The sequence below is a fragment of the Protopterus annectens genome, chromosome 2.part1 (genome assembly GCF_019279795.1).
Source record: "Protopterus annectens isolate FY-2018-M chromosome 2.part1, PAN1.0, whole genome shotgun sequence".
Lineage (NCBI taxonomy): Eukaryota > Metazoa > Chordata > Ceratodontiformes > Protopteridae > Protopterus > Protopterus annectens.
Window position 1 is genome coordinate 1915673792 of NC_056729.1, and position 13064 is coordinate 1915686855.

The following is a 13064-nucleotide window of genomic DNA, read 5'->3' on the forward strand; positions in this document are numbered from 1 at the left end:
TTATCAAAGCCTTTGGCCAGATCAAGGTAGTCTGTATGTGCCACCTTGCTACATCCACAGCTCAGGTGACTGACTTCAAGAAATTGACCAGATTGATTGAGCAGGTATGACCTACCTTTCACAAAACTAAACTGACTGGGATGCTGAGTCTGCAGATTCCCATATCCCTGTTTATTAGGTGCATAATGATGCATTCCATAACGTCGCATAACAGATTTGTCAGGCTATTGCGGTGGTTGTTCCCAGGGTCTGTAGTATCTCCTCCTTTGTGGAGAGGGGTGACTGTAGCAGTGCACAATTCAGTAGGGTCAAAGCCTGAGGTGAGGCTGTGATTGAACAGAGCACACAGATGAGGTGCTAGGTCACTGTGTAGTTCATGTAGAACACAGTCAGGGGAAATTGTCAGGTCCCATTGAAGCTGTATTCTTGGCCTTGGACAGTGGTGTTTTAACCTGTGCAGCAGTAATACCGGGTGCTTGGCAATGTACTGTTATTGTGATTGGTCCTTTGGGGGGTAAAGTTTGCACTCAATATGTCATCCAGTATATTGGGAATATTTGTTGGCTCAGTCTAGGAGGTACCATTTTCCAGTAGCTGAGAGCAAATCTTGGTATTGCCATGGAGATTCTTTACATAACTGTTTGAGGCCTTCTGGTTGCCTTTATTATGTACTCCAATTCTGTTTTCACAGCTAGCTTTGTTGTATATGATGAGGTATCTCAACTTTTGAGGTTGATAAGGGTTTTTTTTCAGTTTTCGGACTTCACCTATTTTTGTATCAGTTTCCCCCTTCTGTTATACAGTTTCTTTATGGCCGGGGGCCACAACATTGGCTTCCTTTTTTTGGAAGTGAGGGTCTTGGTTCTATTGGGTATGGTGGTATCCATGCATTTGTGTATGTGTTCATAGTGCATTGTTGTATGATTCAGCAGTCATGTAACTAGTCTCCATTTGCATGGCTGCCATGAGGTAATCCAACTCTGTTTTTAGGATGCCAAAGTTAGCTTTGGAAAGGCTTTTCATGGTGGTTACCTCTGCAGGGGGTTGGCGTGAGGGCTGTCGATTTATAAAGTTGATTACTTTGTGGTTAGCTCTAACAAAGGAGGAGTTGACTAATGATGTACAGCAGCAGTCACCCATGTTAGTAAGGACTAGGTCGTGTGATGGGCAAGTGCATTGGTACATGAGTAGTTTTCCCAGTTAATGGTGGGGTAGTTGAAGAAAACCAGTATGAGAGTGTTAGGGTGGCCACTAATATTCTCCAGGGTTTTTAAGAACATGGAGAGTGGGTCTTGGGACATAGGTTCATAGGTTGGTACTAGGCTATCGGCTCTAGGGCCTATGCAAGCCTAGCCATAACAATTCCCTGGATATTTCTTCCCACAATATTTACTTCTCTGGACCCTTGTCTAGCAGGGTGACTGACATGATCCCTGGGGTGAATTTCCTATCTCCCATCCAATCATCAAGGTTCCTTTTGAAGAGGGCCAATGAGGTGCTCTGCTTGACATGTATGGGCAGTCTGTTCAAGAGTATGGGGAGTCTCTGGGTCAGGAACCTATCCCTCCAGCATGTTTTGTTCATTGTGATGACAAGGTTTAGATCATTGGAGCGTGTGGCTCTGAGGGATTGGGATTTCTTTAAGTGGAGCATGTCCAACAGCTCAGGGTTTGACATGGCCTTGTATGTTAAGCAGAGATCACCTCTGAGTAGACGATATGCCACAGAGTATAGCTGGAGTTTTTTTTAGATGGCCAGCATATGGCATCTGCTTTAGGCCTGTGATTGTTTTAGTGAGATATTTCTGTGGCCTTTCCAGCTGTTGCAGGTGTCTTGTGAGGTACATACCAAACGGGGCATTATACTCTATAATGGGTCTAATGAGGGATGAGTACAGTGGGACAATGACCTCCTTTTATCTGGATGAAAAGCCCTTAGTGATGAGGTGTGCAACATAGAAGGATTTCCTGACTATTGTGGCAATGTGGTTATCAAAAGTGAGACCACTGTCCACCTGTGTCCCTAAGTCTCTCATCACACTTTCGATGATTAGTGTCTTGCCACCTATGTGGTAATTTATGGGTACATGTTTTTTTCCAAAGGAGATAACTATACATTTCTTGGCATTAAGCCTGAGCCCATGACTCTGGCACCAGGCATTTGTTTCTGTAAGGCCCTTTTGTAGAATATCCACATCATTTGGGGATTCAGTAATGGCTCCCAGTTTGCAGTCATCTGTGAACTTTGTTAGCCAGAGTCCCTTAGTGTAGGCCTGTACTTCAGAGAAGTAAATGCCAAACAAGAGTGGTCCCAGTACTGAACCCAGAGGTACTCCACTTGTCACTTGTCTGGAGATGGATTTGGAGTTGGCTACTTTTACAACCTGGGTTCTGTCAGTAAGCCAGTTGGCAACCCATCGAGTGACATAGGGATTTATGCCCAGCTTAGTAAGTTTATCTATGATTCCAGAGTGGGGGATGGTGTTGAAGGCCTTGGCAAGGTCCAGATAGGCTGTGTGAACTACCTTACCCTCGTCCGCAGCTCTGGAGACTGATTCGAAGAAGTCAATCAGATTCAGGAGACAAGATCGGCCCTTCACAAACCCAAACTGGGTGGGGTCCAGTGTTTGAAGGTTGCCAATGTCTTTGTTTATAAGTTCCATGGGAAATACGTTTCATGCCCTTGCAGATCAGGCTTGTCAGACTGATGGGACGGTAGTTCCCGGGATCCAAGGCAGATCCCTCCTTGTCGAGCGCCACTCAGTGGGCACAAAGCCTGAGGTGAGGCTATGATTAAACATGACACTTAGGTGAAATGCCAGATCATTTTGTAGTGTATGTAGTACACAGCCTGAGAAGTCATCTGGTCCCATGGATGCTGTATTCTTAGCCTTGGAAAGTGTGGTTTCTACCTGTGTGGCCATGATTACCGGAATTTGGCAATCTTTTGGTATTGAAATGGGCCCTTTAGGGGGTCAGAGGGGGTGAAGTTGGCACTAAATCGATCTGCCGGGATATTGGCAATATCCTTGGGATCAGAATATTTAATGCCATTCTATTGTAGCTCAGAGCAGATCTGAGCATTACCATTTAGATTCTTGACATAACTATAGAATGCCTTGTTGTTTTCTTTAGAATCTTTGGCAATTTTATTTTCGTAACTAGCTTTTGAGGATTTTATGAGGGGATCTCAGCTTCTTACTGAGGCTGGTGAGGGAGTATTTTGCATGTGTCCTGACACATGTCCCAATGGTAGGTTTGGTGAAAAACATACCCATTCATTTATGTGTTTAGATTATTGGTGAAGATAAGGTGGGGGGAGATGTCAATTAATAAATGTAGATTCATGCAGTGATCACAGTTTTAATGATCATTGCTCTAATCATTACTCTACAGGTATTATTACAACAACCTATGGCCTTGGGTTGGGCAGTGGTATGTTTGTACACAGTGTATAATTACAGCCATCTCATAGCTACGTTATACCTTTTCTTACCTGGCAGACTGTGGAAGAGATTTATGTTAACACTACCTGACTTCCCATATTCACATAGTTAGGGTAACATATGTGCACCCATGGTGTGTATGTGAGCGTGTGTGTGTGTGTGTGTGTGTGTGTGTGTGTGTGTGTGTGTGTGTGTGTGTGTGTGTGTGTGTGTCTGCTACTGCCATACTCTGCCTTAGTTTCTATCAGTCACCCTGGTTGTTGGCAGTAGGGACCAGTAGCTATGACAGCATGACACTTGAAAATTTCTTGGGGGTGACTACTTGGTGTATGTACTTATCTTGCTGTCATTTGCAGCCTTGGGGTTGGACCATGGGTGTTAGACACAGTATAACTACAACCTTCTTATAGCTACTTTATACCTTTTCTTACCCGGCAGACCTTTGGAGATAAATTCTGTTAACACTACCTGACTGTTTCTGCACATATTCACAAAATCCTGGGTGAAATTATGCATACAGCTTATTATCACTCCCGTGATTCAAACCATGCCTGTTTGTGCAAAAAATACAACAAACATTTTTGTGTTTCATCTGAACAAGCTATTGAGAAACTGTTGTCTCTTCCTTGAATGTTTTCTGGCTAATACTCTCTTGGTTGTACAATCTGACCTTGTAATTATGACATTCTTATATATACATTCCTACACATACCTTTTGACATAACACGGTGTGAAAAACAATGGTTAACACAACATTACTATTCAGATATCAGATCTTGGTGCATGAAACATTTCATATCAGTTAATCTCATGTATTACAAAGGCACTAACTTTATCAGATGAGTCTTGATTGTTTAATGCTTTCACAGCTATAGTTGCTGTGCATAACCTGCACACATTCAAATTCATACAATACCAAAGTAAACACAACCAGTCTAGGGTATTGAATTTTATTGACAGGCAGTTACAGTTTTATTTATATATAACCTATATGAGACTATTACTGTAATATTGTCGGTTTCTTCAATACAAACCATACCCATTTTAATACTGCAAGGTGACATTCTACTCCTTTATATTTATTTGGTATGAATACTACATGCTAGATTGTTACTCACCAGCCTTGTGATGCAGCCTGCTTTCATGGGCTTCCTGGTTCACAGCCCGCTCAGCTGGAGCTGTAAAGAAGATAGAGAAACATTTATGCATACCTATCCATCACATACACAGGCTGCACTTTGGTAAGCAGCCATTGATATTAATACTTACATACCCCTGGAACATCCCTCTGTCATGCATATTGGACCCACTGGTCCAAGAGTTCCCTCTTCCTCCGCTTCAAGTCGGCAAAGTAGTACCAAACCTGCTCACGAGTCCAAGGGATGCCAGTGGCACTGCTGAGATTGTGGGTGAGAATTTCCCAGGGTTCCGCTTTGTATTTGGAGCCCTGGTATTGGTTCTGCAGCAGTCTCATATCATGTTTTTTATGAGGAGTCCTACCATGATCCTGGACTCCTGTATGCCCCAGCACTGCGCCCAAAAGTGCACATTCTCTCCAACACCAGCCATAGTGCCTACAATAGAGAGCTACAACTGGTTATGAGCTGTATTCCCACCTGCAAGGTTTAAACATGGCAGATTTCCTGTCCTTTACTATGATTGGATGGTTTTGAATATGCTAAGCTAAGCTAAGCACCAGGCAAACCCGCTTAGCTGGTATAAGCATTGGATAGAGGGGTAGATGCTAAGCACTGCTTACCAGTGCACAGATCCACTTAGCTATGCTAATTTTTGCTTAGAATTTACATTTAAGCAATGATTTACTGGCTAAGCATAGCTGAGCACAAGTTAGCATTGTTCAGCTTTCCTATTATAGACTTGTGCATTGTGCGGTTGATTCCTCATAAATGACATATTATGATATGTATGTTTACCTTCCATAACATCCCCCTATGTGCTTTCATTACAATACATTATTTTGTGGCTATGCTGTATGGGACACTTGTGTTTATATGGAGGTTTCACATCTGTGCTACACTCTCACCTCACATTTGGACCTGCTACACTACCCTGGTTAACAAATATATATATATTCACTACCTACTGATAACAAAATGTTATTGCTTTTTTAACAAATAAAAATGAATGGGGACTTGAACCACAAATGTCTGTATACTAAGCCAAAGCTCTAAACACTACACTATTTCAATTTACAATGTTTTGGCTGTAAATTTGTATTTAGCTCTTTGGGATGTGTAAGCAAGGCTGAGCATAGCTGAGCAACGTGCAAACCCACTCAGCTACGCTTAAACATTATTGCAGATATAAAAATAATATAAATGGTTAATACTACTTTTATAAACTGGGAAAGCTGCTAGCATGTATCACTTTGTGTTAGGGGACATTTTATTAGTGAAGGTCCAGAAATATTAGGGGATAAAATGGCCACTCTGCAAAACTCTGGACAGTTAAGTGGTATGCTGTGGGGGGGGGGGGTGCTATGTGTACTTTATCCACGGACACTGTTATCATATGATAACAGTGTCTGCAGAGCTGTTAGCTGCTGTGGAACTGCGGTTTGGCAATTCTAGAGTGCACTAGTTCATGTTTTGTGGCCATCTAGTGTAGACAGCAATGTGCCCTCATGAATATGCAGGGCGTTGTGCTGTCCTAGATGGCCACTGAATGCTCCGTGCAAGAATAACACTATTTTTGCATGGAGCTTAATGAATTCTGGAGAAATACATTCTTTTTACTTGGAAATATGTATAAATTACTGGAGATAATATGACAAACCATCTTAGGGGAAAATAGGAGACATTGTTGTAACATTTTATGGGCATTTGTGATTTGCCTAATGAGCAGATGTTCTTTGATACATTTGTGTTATTTTTTATTATTCTTTAACTCATTACATCTGAGTGATGCATCTAGGTGCATCTGCAGTTAACTCCTACTGACTCCTCTAGGCATCAAATATTGCTTGTTCATATTTGCATCAATAATTCCAACACTATGCTATGTAAAAGGTTTTAAAAGATTTCACCCTAAAGCATATGCAATGGCAAACTCAAGTGCATTAATATTTGACCTAGAACCTAAAGAATGCTACCTCTATAAAAATAGTTTGTGTTGAAGAGTTTGTTATTTATACTTTCATAACCCCTATGGTTTCAGACATATGAACATTTATTTGTAATGTGAATATATCATTTGATTCTGTCAAAAGGCTTACGCTCCACCAATTGGAAGTTACAGTGCAAACTTCCTGAGCTCCATTGGAGTGAATGACTTAAGGAAACATTAATGGGTTCACAAACTGTTAGAGCTAGATGATAATAAACATTTCTCAGAATACTTTTCTTTTATTTCATTCAATTTCATGAAGGAAATAAAGTTTTAGAAAATGCATTTGATAATCCATTGTCGCATTTTCAGTTTCAGGTTTTCCACAAAGTGGCTGCATGTATAGTAGAATATGATGGCTACTTCTCCAAAAGGTCTGTGGAGTTAAGAAACCATCTGGCTGCATTATATTTGACACTGCTGTCCATGAACACTAAACACTGATAAAAAAAAAAAAAAAACATATTGAGAAGTACTGAACAATGCTGAGACAAACAACGCAGATCTACTAGATGCTTCATAGGTTCATAAGCAAATACTAGGCTATCAGTCTGCAGGCTATTACAAGCTTAGCTAACAGGCATGGGTCAGAATCGAGCCTAGTACCTTTTATTTGTATTTCTGAGATAAAGACCTTAAGCTTTATTTTAACACCCCCTCCCAACAGCTGTAAGCTTAAAGGTTCTTAGCTCTGTCATGGGATAAATGTCTCAGCACAATATGTTGAGTTTACATTACAGAAGTAAACAATATTTTCAAAGCAGGTCAGGATGGAAAAGTCTGTGAAGTTTAGGCAGTGCAGAAAATGTTACCAGGAGCTTGATATGTCATATAATCAGAGGCCCATTACTGCGACACAAAGGTGCTAATCTCATGTTTCATGAGCCACAGGGCTTGCTCTATATCCTGACGTTTAAGGAGTAAAAGCAGTATGCAGAAAGACTTCCGGATATAAAATTACTAGGAGTCATGTCCATTTTCAAAATGATTTGATGTTTGTTTGTTTTTTTTTTTTCTGAGTAAAAATGAGGGAGATCAGAATGCCACATGATGACCATGAAAGGAAAGACAATACTGATTTTTGTCCATTTCATTTGAGACATTACCTTAGACAGCATATAGGGATGTCTGATTATGTTTAATGTTTTTTATTCATATGAGGATGGCTTTTATTTGGCTTGTCATCTTTAGTCACTTTTTAGTTAAAAGTTTACAGTAGACATATTGGTTCACTTTCTTTTAGGACTGCAAAGGTTTTAGACTTAGTGTACTTGTAACCTACACCACAACAAGTTACAACAGAGTATGAATTCACAGGCTTTCAAACAATATCTCATATTTCAGCAGCTTGACTGCGGTGACTGCATTGTCATTATCTTCCTGATGCAAAAGATCACTGACATCACTCACAAATATGCGTGTTAAAGGGGCTATAGTGTGGATTAGACTGTTTTGTACCGTCCTCCTAGTTTTCACTTTTAAGATCAATGACGATCAGTCTTCAGTGAACTGGTGAAATACCTGGTATCATTTCATTAACTGTATGCTGGCCTGGTCTAACATGTTCCCCTAAAGCTATGAAATAAGAGAAACAACATAAAAGTATTCAAGATAACACATTATTCCCTTTTGCAATCACTTAGCAAGAAACTGTGTAGCAACAATCCGATAATTGCTTTGACAATATGAAGTGCTGCCCCGTTTTCTGACCTGTATAGATCAAATGCAGCGATTAAAGAAGACATTGACCTGAATATTTTCAGATGAGTCTTAGCAGATGTTTTAGAAGATAAGACTGAAGAAGTGGTAGGTAAAAGTGAGAAGAGCAAACCAAGATTATTCTAGTAACTCTGCGTGAGGGATGAGGAACGGGTATGCAAGGAATAGGAGAGTTACCTACTGATATAGGCAGGGATAACTGTGTACAAACTCACAATTTTATGCTTTAGTCAATCGTCCTACCTACTGATATAGGCAGCAATAGCAGTCTATGAGCTCAGAATTGTATTCTTTAGTCAATCTATAACTAGCTGGATTGACTTTCTAATTGTGGTTTGGTAATACTATCAATTTGCTGAATCTTCTGGCAGAGTTAAATCCTAATGTCTGTCAATAATTGAGAAGACCACCAACTTTACTAAATGGATTTTAAGCCTTTGCAATTACAGACCAGCTGTACATGTATATTTTGGTGCTGTGTATATATAGAGTGGTGGGATGAATTCAGGTGGTTTGAAAACAATTTGCTCAATGTATGCATGGAATTCATTTATTCTTGCCTGTCCCTTTCTTTTTCTTCTATTGATAATTAAGATAGTTTGCATACATTTGTGATATGTGTCCAACAGTCTGATGTATGAAGAGGAAAACTGATTTAATTATTAATTTAATTTGTAGTTAAACCTTGGATAAACATACTGATGTCAGCTATACTGATGGTAGAGTTCTTTACTGGATTCTGTCAAAATGCACTTGCTCTCACAGAATGAAAGTCTGGAAGTTTATTACAGAGATTAAAACTATGTACTCCTAACTAGGTTTGCTATATAGTACAGTTTTGATATTCACAGCCTTCATTTGCCTACAGTATGATATGAAGAAAGTCAATGAACCAGACAGTACTCCTGTGTCTCCCCTGAAAAGAAGCTCGGGCTTCCTGTGTTACCCATTTAACAAATGAATAAAAGGGTCAACTTTCAGGGCATGTTTTATCTTTTATAACTTATGTATCACAGAATTTTGAAATGTGTTAAAGTAAAGTTGGTAATTAATTTAAAATGTCATTGAAAAAATGGAGCTAATTTGCTAAAAACTGAACATATTAATTTACAAAATAGGTAGATTAACATCATATGTCACTCAGATGCTCAAACTAAAACAACATGGATGACAAAACATATAATTCTGAGAAAGGCTAAACAAGCACAACTACATTTTACTTATTATTTTAGAAGATGAACAAAATAATCACATATTCTACAATAGCTTTTATCCACGAGTTCTAGGTAAATGTTTATGCCAGCATTTTATTTATTTATTTATTTATTTATAAGTTAACTTATTTATTTATTTAAAATGTGTTGACCAGATCAGGGAATAAATCCAGCAGGGCAAATTTTAAACTTAGAGTAAGAGCTATGTAAAAAAAGAAAACAAATGTTTAACAATCGATGCTGATGAATAAATAAGGAAATAAAAAATGGAAGCGGCATGACGGTATATGGTCATAATTAAATCTGCTAGAAAACTCTGGTAGCTATATTTAGTATGTGCATTACATCTACCAAGTAAAATTTGGAGGCATCATAAGAAATACATAGTGCCAATATCCAACCTAAATAATCTTGGGCATTCTGCTGCAGTGGTCAGACTCTGAGAAGAGTAAGTAGGTGAATGTAGCATTTCCTCATTTCGTCTCTCTTCTTTAAGTCTGCTAGATCTGTTTGTCTGTCTGCCCCCCCCCCCCATCTTTATAGATAGATAGCTCTGGGATGTGGGTATGTACCTCCACATCAGAGAGGAAAGAGAGGCTTGCCTCTGCAAATAAAATGTCTTTGTGTCTTGCAACATTGGGAGAGTCTCACTGATGGTGCAGTGGTGCAGCGGTATCATTGTCACCCCACAACTAGAGGTTCTCCAGTTCAGTTCTCAGCTGGAGTCTGCATGACATTCCAACATCCATGTGGGTTTCTTCCCACTTTACAAAGAGATGCATCTGGAGAATTTCTCCCCGGGCCTCTGCTGAAAATTAGATTCATTTCAAGTTGGACTTTCACGGTTAAATAAATAAAAGTCTCAGCTTTGATTCCCAAGGTTGTAAATGTCTTGGTTTTGAATAATCATGTGTTGATTAAACAAGATGATTTTAGTAGTTGGGGTGCGTGAAGTAAATGAATGCAAAATGTGGGCACTATCCAGCCACCTAATGTCAGAATTAAATGAGTATATCAATTAAATGCCAGTCTGCTAACCATGCCTTTAAATGATTCTCTGTTTTTGGTACCAAACCCAATGGTCAGCAGCATAACATTTTCTTAGTCAATGAATCTTAAAAACAATTAAGATTATAAGAAGGATTCAAACATGAGCAATTTTGTTAAGTAGAATGTGACCAATGTCTAACATGCTTAGTCCACAGCAGTAGAATATTTTTAAGAATGATTTATTTTGAATAATTTTGAATTGCTACCATCTGTTAAATGCTGAAAGACTCTATATTGCCTTATTTTATTTTTTATTTATTTATTTTATTTTACATTTTTGACCGGGCTAGTCTAACTGGATATATGTCCATTTTCAGTAGAGGCCCGGGGAGAAAAGCTCCACTACAGCATTATACAAATTGCATAAATAAGTAAGTATAAGACACAAGAGGATAATATTTAAAAATTAATTAGATATAGAAACCCCTTTAAGTAGATTTATATAACCTAAGAGAAAAAACAAAACAAAAATTAACATGAATATGCAAGTACATATAGATTAGTTATACCAGGATTTACATGTGATATATATATATATATATATATATATATATATATATATATATATATATATATATATATATATATATATATATATATATTACATTTATGTGACCGACAATTTTATAATGGAAGAACATATCCAACAAACAAAAAAAATAAGCCATTTATCACTATAATATTTGTATGCTATATATAAAATACATTTTCAAAATATCATTCAATGTATGTGATTCATTTTTATTTTAAAAGTTGTTTTCTTGAACAGCAGCATAAGATCATATCAAGAAATTTGTAAAATAATACTGCAAAAATACACATAAATGCATTTTTTGTTGGTGTGCTAGCATTTATTTCTATTGTCTAAAATATGTCCATGATGATGTGTTCCAGGCATATGTCTATCCACAATATCGACATATCCTATGAATATATAAAATGTTTAAAACAGACATACGTAAATATATATCTGTATGTTCACTGTCTGGATATGTACACTGCATATCACACACACACACACACACACACACACACACACACACACACACACACACACACACACACACACACACATAAAACATACATAATCTCTCTCTCTCTCTCGCTATATATATATATATATATATATATATATATATATATATATATATATATATATATATATATATATATATATATATGTATATATATATGTCCTACAGCATTAACACTAAAACATATGCATGTATAAATACATAGAAGATGCACTAATAAGTATATATACTTAAAAAAAGAAATAGAAATACTTTAAGCTAAAGAATAAAGAAAAAACTGAGAGGAAATACAATTTTCTTTCTAGAAATCATACTACATTAAAGCAGTTGTGTAAAAACACACAACTAAAATCAGAAACAGCTTCTTTCCTCAGGCTATTAGACTACTAAACTTGAGTAGCAATGCAAGCCAACAGGTCACCTAGTCAGTGGCCACAATGGCTGAAGGAAAACTAATTTCTTAAGTGCAATCAACCCGCTGTTGGGTCTTCTCACTTACAATAACTCATTGTAACCTTCTTCCCTTTTTGTGCAAGAACTCGTAAAACAAGTTATATTCCATGCAAATAAAAATGCTCTGGTCTTTTTGCTCAAGTCTTAACTGTGCAATATATCTATCTGTGCAATATTAAGTGCTGCTAATAGATAGAGATACAAAAATGTGATCATGTATTGTGTCATGTCAAATGTAGAAATGTTTTTCTTCTTATTATAAATGTTACATTTACATGTATTGTCTGCACATAGAGCTTGAAGCAACAAAATATTGTTTAGCGTGCACTGAAGTGTGATTCTAAATGACAATAAAGTTTACTTTGACTTTGAAAAGAGCAAAGAATAAGGCTTTAAAATATTGCACCAAGGAAAGAATTGCTGTTGAAGCTAATGCCCCTGCAAAGTATAAATATGTAAGATTTTACTTACCTGATTAATGTCTGAAAAGTAACTAATTTAGAATGCTACTTGGCAAGAGGGACAAAGCAGTGTTCATTTGCAAACCATTTCTGTTTCTCCATGATAGAAACTGCAAAAGAGCAGCAGGGGTGTTAAGCATCACGAGCTACTCTGTAGTTAATCAACACCTTGTCTTAAAAACAGGAAAGACCAGTACGCTGTGAGTTAAACTAATTGTAGTCACTGTGCTTTATGCATTCTATGACAAAGGGTCACTTTCAGAACAAATGACACATACAAAAAGAAAAAGAATAGAATAGTAATTTATCACTATCATGTGAACAAGAGAAGGTGACAAGGTTTCAGGTGAAGGTTGTACCAGAAAAAAATACAGTGCTAGAAAATAAAATTAGAAAAAAATTTTGGAATAGGTTCTGGAGACATCAGGTATGATCAAAGAATTAAAAGATGGGGGGAACTCTAAGTCAGGATTTACATGCTACATTGCAGCCTCCTGAAGAAATAATTGATAAAAGGTGTATTTATTATATTTATTTACCATTTGTTTCCTGGGTAAGGGAA

At 37.6% G+C, this 13064-nt stretch overlaps 1 protein-coding gene across 2 annotated transcripts in view; it reads right to left on the reverse strand.

The window, feature by feature from the left end:
* Window positions 1-12657, reverse strand: part of LOC122794691 (IgGFc-binding protein-like) — a 478182-nt gene extending 465525 nt beyond the window's left edge. For both annotated transcript variants that reach the window (XM_044063322.1, XM_044063320.1), the window contains exon 1: window positions 12513-12657. The gene's annotated coding sequence lies outside the window, so the exon portion shown is untranslated. The remainder of the gene's footprint in view (window positions 1-12512) is intronic.
* Window positions 12658-13064: the final 407 nt, after the last annotated feature.